General features: G+C 43.1%; 1 pseudogene; it reads right to left on the reverse strand.

Annotated features, from left to right (window-relative positions):
* Positions 1-329: 329 nt before the first annotated feature.
* On the reverse strand, positions 330-447 carry LOC124614587 (annotated as a pseudogene).
* Positions 448-9,853: the final 9,406 nt, after the last annotated feature.

Raw genomic sequence — 9,853 nt, forward strand, 5'->3', positions numbered from 1 at the left:
CGAAAATAACTTTCGCATGATCTGACAGTGCGAAGTAATATAGATTGCTGAAACTTGGACCATACGTTTAAAGATTTGCTACGATGTAGTCCAGAAGGTAACTAAAGGAAATACGTAATGTAAGGAAGCACTCCGTTTTCAGGCCGCAAGTGGCCCATCGGGACCATCCGACCGCCGTGTCATCCTGAGATGAGGATGCGGGTAGGAGGGGTGTGCGGTCAGCACACCGCTCTCCCAGTCGTTATGATGGTTTTCTTTGACTGGAGCTGCTGCGATTTGGTCGTGTAGCTCCTGAATTGGCATCACGAGGCTGAGTGAACCCCGAAAAATGGCAACAGAGCATGACGGCCCGGACGGTCACCCATCCAAGTGCCAGCCACGCCCGACAGCGCTTAACTTCGGCGATCTGACGGGGACCGGTGTTTCCACTGCGGCAAGGCCGTTGCCTTAAATACGTAATGAGACGAACAGAAAAACACTTTTGTCAAAAAACAATGATTACATTGATGTCACCTCTATTTATGATCGCCTAAACACTGAAACACGTATGTTGTGTGGCGGCGATGGCGAGGCATTGCAGAGTCTCTGACCAGAGAGCCATTTATCGTGGCTAGTCTGCGCTTGACCGCGCGAGAGTTGCGAGCGGTACTCTGTCAGTAGTAGTCGTGCAGTACAGTTGCGAGCAGTAGTCAGTGGGCAGTCTGTGAGCAGTGCAGTCTGTCGGTAGCAGCAGCCCAGTGCAGTTGTGTGATGTAGTCTGTCGGCAGTAGTGGTCTAGTCCTGTCACGGTCGCGAGCGGGACGCAGTCGCAGGCGTCGACATGGGTCTCTGGTCAAGATGCTGAATGAGGTATATTGTTAATTAAGGTGGTGGTGGTGGTTAGTGTTTAACGTCCCGTCGACAACGAGGTCATTAGAGACGGAGCGCAAGCTCGGGTTAGGGAAGGATTGGGAAGGAAATCGGCCGTGCCCTTTCAAAGGAACCATCCCGGCATTTGCCTGAAACGATTTAGGGAAATCACGGAAAACCTAAATCAGGATGGCCGGAGACGGGATTGAACCGTCGTCCTCCCGAATGCGATGTTAATTAATTAAGGTAACCATCAGATAATGTAAAGTTTATTTATTGTAATTAATTTTCAACAAGTGCCCCAATAATAATTTTGATTTCAAAGCAATATTTTTAACAAAAGAGCTATTTAATTGAACGAACGATTTCCTTCCATTTCCTTTAAAGAAAAGTTTCAGTTAAATTTCAAAAAAAAAAAAAAAATGTTACTTGCGATGCAGTTCCTCCAAGCCGTGGCCAACAATAAGAGCAGAAATTTGACATGCAGTTTCAATGAGGTAAGAAATTAATTATGATTGTTTTTGCACATTGCCAAAGACCGATATTTCAGTTTAATTGAGTTTACATTGTCACTGAAGTCTCATTAGCATTGAACTGTTTTTCATTATTTTCGTGACAGCTTACACCATGAGTCAGATTGCGATTCTCATTTTTATTGTCATTAAATTTAATTGCTAGGGAGGTTACGCTTGACTCCATTTCTATTAAATATTGTCTTTTAAAATTTCGGTGGGGGGGTTACAACACCACGAAAGACAGAATATGTATCTAAATAGCGTGTGTGAGTACTACGATTGGCAATGTCTGCTCTGTGACTTGCTCCTAGGACCGTCACAAGTTTGTTAAGAAGCTCTTGTGGTAGACGATTACATTTCTCAACCAGCGCGCTTGACAATTGCTGGACGGTCGATGGTACATATGGGGTTGCTGCAATACGTCTCCTCAAACCGGCCCACAAGTGCGCGATGGACTTTAGGTCGGTGGAACGGGCAGGTCAATCAATTCGTCGAATATTACCTCTGGCCAAGAGCTCCTCGAGCTGCTAATTTCGATGATGTCGTGCATTGTCATGCACCGCTGAAAAGACGCACACGTGGAAGGAGTACAGTGTTGACCGGTGAGTGAACCGTGTCCTAAGAGTTGGAAGTCAATACTCCATGCAACATTATGCCTCCCCACACCATAACACTCGGGCCACAAAAACGATCGTATTCGACAATACTGGTCGTTACCCCGTATGGTGAGCAGTGGGAATACATAATGCACCCAGGAACAGTTTCTAACGTGATCCTTTTGGTGGTCCAGGTGTAATGGTTTGGGAAGGCATAAAGTTGGATAAGCGTACTAGCCTCCCATTCCGACTGGTCAGTGTTGTCGTGGCACTTATCCCCTTCCCCATGTGCGCATTTCCAGTGGTGCATTCAGCGCTGATGTTATTTTTATGGACGACAATGCGCCAATGCATCGAATAAAGCTGGTGGATGAGGTCTTGGAAGAAGAGGATATTCGGCGAATGAACAGGCTTTCTCTTTCCACCGATGTAAATCCCACCGAGCATATTTGGGATACGTTGGGGAGGCGTACTGCAGCACATTCACGATTCACCAATGCCCATACAGCAGTTGTCAAGCTTGCTGGTGCAGGAACACAAGAACTTACCAGCCTTGTGGCCGGCATAGAAGCACGTTGCAGTGGATGACTGCCGTCCGTGCTGTTCACACTCTCTGTTAAGAACTATGTCCCGACTTTTGTGTTGTCCAGTGGACCATCATAAATCGCGATGACTAGAGTGTAATTATAGTCATTACGTAAAAGTGTCAGTTCTGTTCGTCCCATTGTGTATTTTCTTCTGTTACCTTATGTACACCGAAGCAGTTCTTTTTCTGTCGGTTGAAGTTTTACATAGCAAAATTACTTGGCAGTCACACATCATGAGAAACTTACCTTCGTCCATAAGTATTCCACACCAGTGTCAAAATCTCTTTGAAGATCAGATTCTAAGCTAGTTTAAGTATAAATCTTTTGAATGGTATTAACGTAGTCGCCACAGGCTGAATCACAACTTGAGCTGCGTGTTAATCTAGTAATGACCAAATCAAGTTTAGATTTCCGTCAGTAACTACTTTTGCTTAATAAAACTGCATATTTGTTATCCAATGCGAATGTTAATAAACAAAAATTTCATCGTGATTTTTATTAAAAAGCATATTTTTATTTTTAATCGCTCATGGTAATAAAATGAAAGTATTCGCAGTATATTAGAATTTGTTGAAAATGCGAACCGTCAAAGTGAAAATAAAATACACTTATCAAGAAAAAGTTTTGCGTCACCCCGGTTCCCCAAACTCCTGAAGACACACGTTGACTGTAGATATTGTATCACAGACACAGTCCCTTCGACTGTTCAGAGATGTCTATAAGCCCGCCCTAAGATGAAAACAACCATGCGTGAGCAGCACCTATTAGACGGAGAGGGTCCGACAGCCGATCAGTGCCAGTCATTACACCAGGAAGGAGGCACACGGCTCTTGTAGTCTGTAGTTCAACTATGCTTAGACGGTCAACACTGTGGTTAGATCGCGTCCGCATTGTTACTTTGTGTCAGGAAGCCCTCTCAACAACGGAAGTGTCCTGCTGTTTCAAAGTGAACCAAACCAATGTTGTTCGGACATGGAGGAGGTGCAGAGAGACAGGAACAGTCGATGACATGCCTAGCTCAGGCCGCCCAAGGGCTACTACTGCAGTGATGACCGCTACCTACGGATTATGGCTCGGAGGAGCCCTGACAGCAACGCCACCATGTTGAATAATGCTTTTCGTGCAGCCACAGGACATCGTGTCAACGACTCAAACTGTGCGCAATAGGCTACATGATGTGCAACTTCACTCCCGACGTCCACGGCGAGGTCCATTTTTGCAACCACGACACCATGCAGCGCGGTACGGATGGGCCCAACAACATGATGAATAGACCGATGAGTGTCGCATATGCCTTCAACCAGACAATCGTCGGAGACGAGTTCGGAGGAAACCAGGTCAGGCTGAACGCCTCTGACACACGAGTGCAGCAGCGAGTGCAGCAAGGTGGAGGTTCCCTGCTGTTTTGAGATGGCATTATGTGGACCGACGTACGCCGCTGGTGGTCATGGAAGACGCCGTAACGGCTGTACGATACGTGAATGCCATCCTCCGACTGATAGCGCAACCATATCGGCAGCATACTGGCTAGGAATTGGTCTTCATGGACAACAATTCGCGCTCCATTGTGCACATCTTGTTAGTGACTTCCTTCAGGATAATGACATGACTAGACATTAACCTATCCAACATGCCTGGGATAGATTGAAAAGGGATCTACGCCGAATCGACCGCCGTTGAGGAGTGGGACAATCTGGACCAACAGTGCCTTGATGAACTTGTGGATAGTGTGCCACGATGAATACGGGCATGCATCAATGCAAGAAGACGTGCTACTGGGTATTAGAGGTACCGGTGTGTACAGCAATCTGGACCACCACCTATGAAGGTCTTGCTGTATGGTGGTACGGTGGTACAATATGCAATTTGTGGTTTTCTTGAGCTATAAAAAAGACGGAAATAATGTTTATTTTGACCTCTGTTCCAATTTTCTGCACAGGTTGCGGAGCTCTCGGGACCGTGGTAACGCAAAACTTCTTTTGGTGAGTGTACTTTTTATATGTAGACTTTATACAGTATTACTGTATAATTACTTCATTCAATAACAAGGTACTTCGAAAGCACATACTAAATTTTGCTTTACATTTATATTTCTCATAAAAAATAATAATTTTTGAAATTTTCTACATGACTGGAGTAGCAAACGTAGAATGAAATCTTCTTGTAGAAGTAAACAGGAGTTCGAAATTGGAAGATTTATTAAAACCACATTACCATAGTTTCAGCGTTTGCAAAAACGTCTTCTTCAGGGGGAAGTGTATACAACCTGATTAAGTTAGCAGTATAAACACAATTACACAATGATGTATCGTCACGAACACAAAAACAGAATTTTATTCACACTTATTGGATTGCTGTTGTGTCAGAAGTACATTTAAATATAACCGAAAGACATCAGTGCAATATAAAATGTCACCTCCATAATAAATTAAAACATGTACAACATTGTTGTTGTCATACGGTATTTGCTCACGACTGTACAGCTAGTGCACTAACATAACGTACTCAACGCTTACTCTACTGCCAGAAGCTGTCCTTAGCGCAAGCGTAGCCTACGCGATGTTTACGTTCTCTATATTTCCTTCCGAAGAAGATGTTGTGGTGTCACCGCCAGACACCACACTTGCTAGGTGGTAGCCTTTAAATCGGCCGCGGTCCATTAGTATACGCCGGACCCGCGTGTCGCCACTGTCAGTAATTCCAGACCGAGCGCCACCACACGGCAGGTCTAGAGAGACGTACTAGCACTCGCCCCCAGTTTTACACCCGACGTTCATAGCAATGGTTCATTGACAAATACGCTCTCATTTGCCGAGACGATAGTTAGCATAGCCTTCAGCTACATTTGCTACGACCTAGCAAGGCGCCGTATTCAATTGATAATTAATATTATGAAGCATGTACCGTAACGTGAGATGTTCTACAATGGTGTCCTCCAGTCGTTCAGACCTCATCTTCCACGTAGATAGTTGGGAACACGTCTGTTGGACAGTGTTACCTATTGTCCTCACGAAATTTTTCCTGGACGTCAGTCTTAAACGACAACGATGGTGACCATAAATGAGTGTTTATTGGAGGTAAATACCTTACATCTTTATTTGAATATAGTTATCTCACGATAAGCATGGAGGGGCAATTCCAGATAGATGGTAGAATTTATCCCACGGTGTAGCTTTCAGACATCCAGTGATTAGTCATATATTCATAATAGCAATATCTCCTTGCTAACCGCATATTCAACTGCAGCGTAACACAATGATAAAGCTGCACTTTAACTCTTTTTGGTGCTGCTTCCAAAGATATTCCCGTGATTTTTCATACGTTGTTTCTTACAGATACTTTCGTTTTAAGTTCAGGCAATACAGTCTGAAAGGAAATATTAAGTCAACGACGACCGCAAGATATTTACGCTGGAAACTACGTTCCAGCTGCACTCCTCTCATGACAGCCTGTCTCGTCCTCAGACAGACTGCGCACACTCTTCTTCGACAGTTATATCAGCATTTGATAGTTCTCAAAGCTATGGAGGAAGTCCGGTATAGTTACAACCCTGAAGCCAGGCAAGCAACTTGACGACTCAACGAGTTACAAACATATTTCGCATCTCTCTCATCTGTACAATATCTTTGAACGATTGATCGATAATAGTTTCTTAGAAATACTTAAACTACTCTTAACCCCAAAAAAAGCTGTTTTTAGAGTTGGTTATATCTGTACAGCACAGGTGGTAAACCTGACCCTGCATAGTAAGGAACAGAATTTTTTTGTCAGTCACGTTAGTGGACGTTCACTTTGAACAGCAGTTATATGTGCCGGACTTAGTACATTCTCCACCGAACTCGCGAATGAATATGTCGTTGCAGTTACAGTTTTAAGCTAGGTTTCAATAGACATTTTAATTACTGACAGTACCCATCTTGATTTTAGGGCATTAATAATTTCGCCAAACACCACCCTGGATGCAGGGTCATAAACTCATATAAAGTTAAAGAAACATTAGCACAGTAAAGCGGAAAGCGTATGGGCGCCCACTAGAACATCTAAATGGCGTCGTGAACAGCTCACACGTCTCGGAGCCGAATTCCTTTCCTATGTATGCAGGCTACCTGAAACTTTCTGAACACTATCGCCTTTAAACAGACTGTCAACTTGTGCCACTATTTTTCTCTTTCCTCGGCAGTCTACCTTCACATTCAAAGATGAGCCTTTTTTCCATACCCATGTGAGATTATTTCTATATACAAGACACTGTACTCGTGATTGACGTTTCCGATCTGTGTATATGTGCCTCAAACGATCAATAAAAAGTCATTTGAATTGCAATCCTTCATTTCGACATTATTCTATAAACAGCAACTCCAGCGTAAGTTTATGCAAATCAGTGCTTATGGAGGGACTTATCGAGATACACTAAACATAAAGTGTCCAAGACATTAGGCTGAAATTGATTTCCTATTGCAGACAGCAGAACGATGTGTACAAAACTAGAGGGTTGCAAGACAAAAGTCACAAATGTTGCTTCCATTTGTACCTACTGTCAATTAGTCTAACGACAGAACACACGAAGGGAGAGCGATAAAATCGGTAACCCTCTTATTTATATCTATAGTCTGCAAGCCACCTTATGGTGTGTAGCGATGGATAGTTGTGAGACCACTATAATTTCCCCCTCCCTCATCCCATTAGCGAATGGCGCGTGGAAATAACGACTATTAATAAACCTACGTATGTGTCCTAGTCTCTCATGCTCCTGCCTCTGTCGTTTCGTGAGACATGTCCATTAAGTAGTATTCTTCCGGGAACATATGGTCTCGGAAAACCAGCAACAAACTTCTCTGTGACGCACATTACCTCTCTTGCAGTCTCAGCCGCTGGAATCTGTTGAACATCTCAGTAATGCATTCACGCTCATGAAAACGATCTCGTGAGAAATGTACCGCTCTTCCTTGTACCTTTTCTGTCTCTTCCACAAGTCGAAACTAAAAAGGATTCCAGGCTCATGAGCAGTACTCAAGAATTGGTGTTAGAATTGTTTTGTAAGTCATTCCTTTGATGGATGAGTTACATTTTTGAAATATTTTGCCTATCAATCTCAGCCATCTGATTTCCCTGAACTTAATTTCATGTTATCATTCCACTTTAGATTGGCCTGTTCGACTACTCCTAGGTATCTCACGGTTCTTGTTTCCAGTGCCTTATCGCCAGTAGTACAGCTAATGATCCCTCGGATGGAAAATTGTTACTTCGAGAAGAAATATGAAAGTGGGCCCTGTCTGTCACGTACGCTAATTAATCACCCTACAGAATAATGAAGTAGGAGTCCTACAACTACTAAGAGAAGAAGTAAATTTGATTATCTTGTTTTTTTCTGATAAAGTTATGCATAAACAATAAACAATGAAAATACTAATATAAAAAACCTTGACATATTTGGAAAATGGCTTAGGGAAAAGGGTTCTAATTACGACACAAGAGAATTAATTGCAATCGCGGAGAGTTTAATTGTTGTCGTGATGTACCTGTCAATAGTACAAAGTGGCTGGCAGTGGCCAAGCCTAGAGAGCTACTTTGAAAATTTGACTCTGTCTTTCTCATAAGGTTTGCACTAAAATAAGATGTGATTCATATCAGAATAGGTATCTATCACATTGACACTAGGGTTCTACAAGATGTCGTTTCTATGTAATTGTATGCGGAAAGATCCACGAGTGGAGACGCATTCTCACAAAGGAAGCTATTATTTTCCTTGAATGTCTCCATAAACCATGGCTGTCAATTTTAAACATGATTTTAAGAAGTTATTTTACTTAACGAGAACATTTTTGTTGTATATCTGTCTCCAGCTGTTAGTAAGTATGTATGTAGTCACCTTATACATTTGTTCAGTGTGATAAGTACCTATTCTTGGTTTTTTCTCACTATTAACAGTTTTTTTCCTGATAAAGACTCCCACAGCCGATTTCAAAACCAGATCAAATTAAAAATTGTTGCTACCTGTTAACTGTATTAGACTGATTATAAACCATGATTGTCTTTGTGTGAATGGGTGTCTTACTGCATAGCTTTTATCTCTTACGTTCTGACTTTCGTTCCATTCTTTCTGCCACAAAAGACTCGCTTATTGTTGTAGTTTCTGGAGTTTTATATCTGTATATCTTCCACTGCTAATTGTATCTCTAATTACTCGATCCGCTTTCCCATTATAATTAATGTTGGGTTGAGATTTAAGTCAGATTCTACAATTTAACCAGTGTTCTTCGTCTGATGATGGAGATTAAACTCATTCAGAGCGTATTTACTAGTTCTTTTGTTCCAGTTCCTGTAACTAATTGATTTCTGAACGGTTTGTGAGTCGGACGCTATTACTGTCTCCGGGATTCTTGATGGATTTTCTGTATTTTATTACCTGCGTAATAGCAAATGTTTCAGCCAGGAATATGGCAACATAGCATGGATAGAGACTCGATTTTCTACAATCATAAGTCGTAAGATATAGTAAAAATAAAGCCTTTCTTTTTCTTTAACAAGGTATAGTAACTAACCTAAACATCAGTGACGTAGACGAGTGTATAGCCATCATATTCTGGCTATCGGCTAGTAAGTTTTCCACGACCGATGCTATCAGAACCGTTGCAAAGGAAGTGTACGACGTTCGTCGACTTTTCTGTCACTCGGTGAAAAAATGGAAAGCACATACTGAATAATGTAGTACTGCTTTAAAGGTAATATGATTGAGACACAACTTTAAAAAACCACGGAACGACATAACGTCACATAGCTTTCCTGGAACGTACGCTTGGAAATTTTTGGAAGCAAGATTAGGTAGACGCGGTATGTAAGGTCTCAACGTGCTACGGTCTATGTCTTGATGTCACTGGCGTGTTCGTCTTGAAGACGTCAACGTCGTTTCACCTCCCGCCGGAGGACACGGAGGACAGCGGGTTTGCGGAGCTCGAGATCTAAGCGGCTGCGTACAGCGGCTCGGCCCACGGAGCGCCAACCGGTACAGCCGCCTTAATATTTCACGCGGCTGCGCCTGTCGGCCACAACCCGCGCAGCATGACAGGCGCCCGGCTAGTCTGCCACCAAGGCGGCCATACGTAGCAAACGTAGCGCCTATTATTCATCCCCGTGTCCTCGGATGACCGTGTACTATTCAGTGGACATGAGCGGCTGGGAAAGACTGTCGTGTCGCGGGAAATGTGGCCAGATAGCAGGGGCATTTTTCACAGTTTCCGCGAGCCGGTCGTTTCTTTTTTGTATGAGTCTACCTCGCGGTTTCTGATACGCTACGACGAAAAGAACG

This window comes from Schistocerca americana, chromosome 4, assembly GCF_021461395.2.
Source record: "Schistocerca americana isolate TAMUIC-IGC-003095 chromosome 4, iqSchAmer2.1, whole genome shotgun sequence".
Classification (NCBI taxonomy): domain Eukaryota; kingdom Metazoa; phylum Arthropoda; class Insecta; order Orthoptera; family Acrididae; genus Schistocerca; species Schistocerca americana.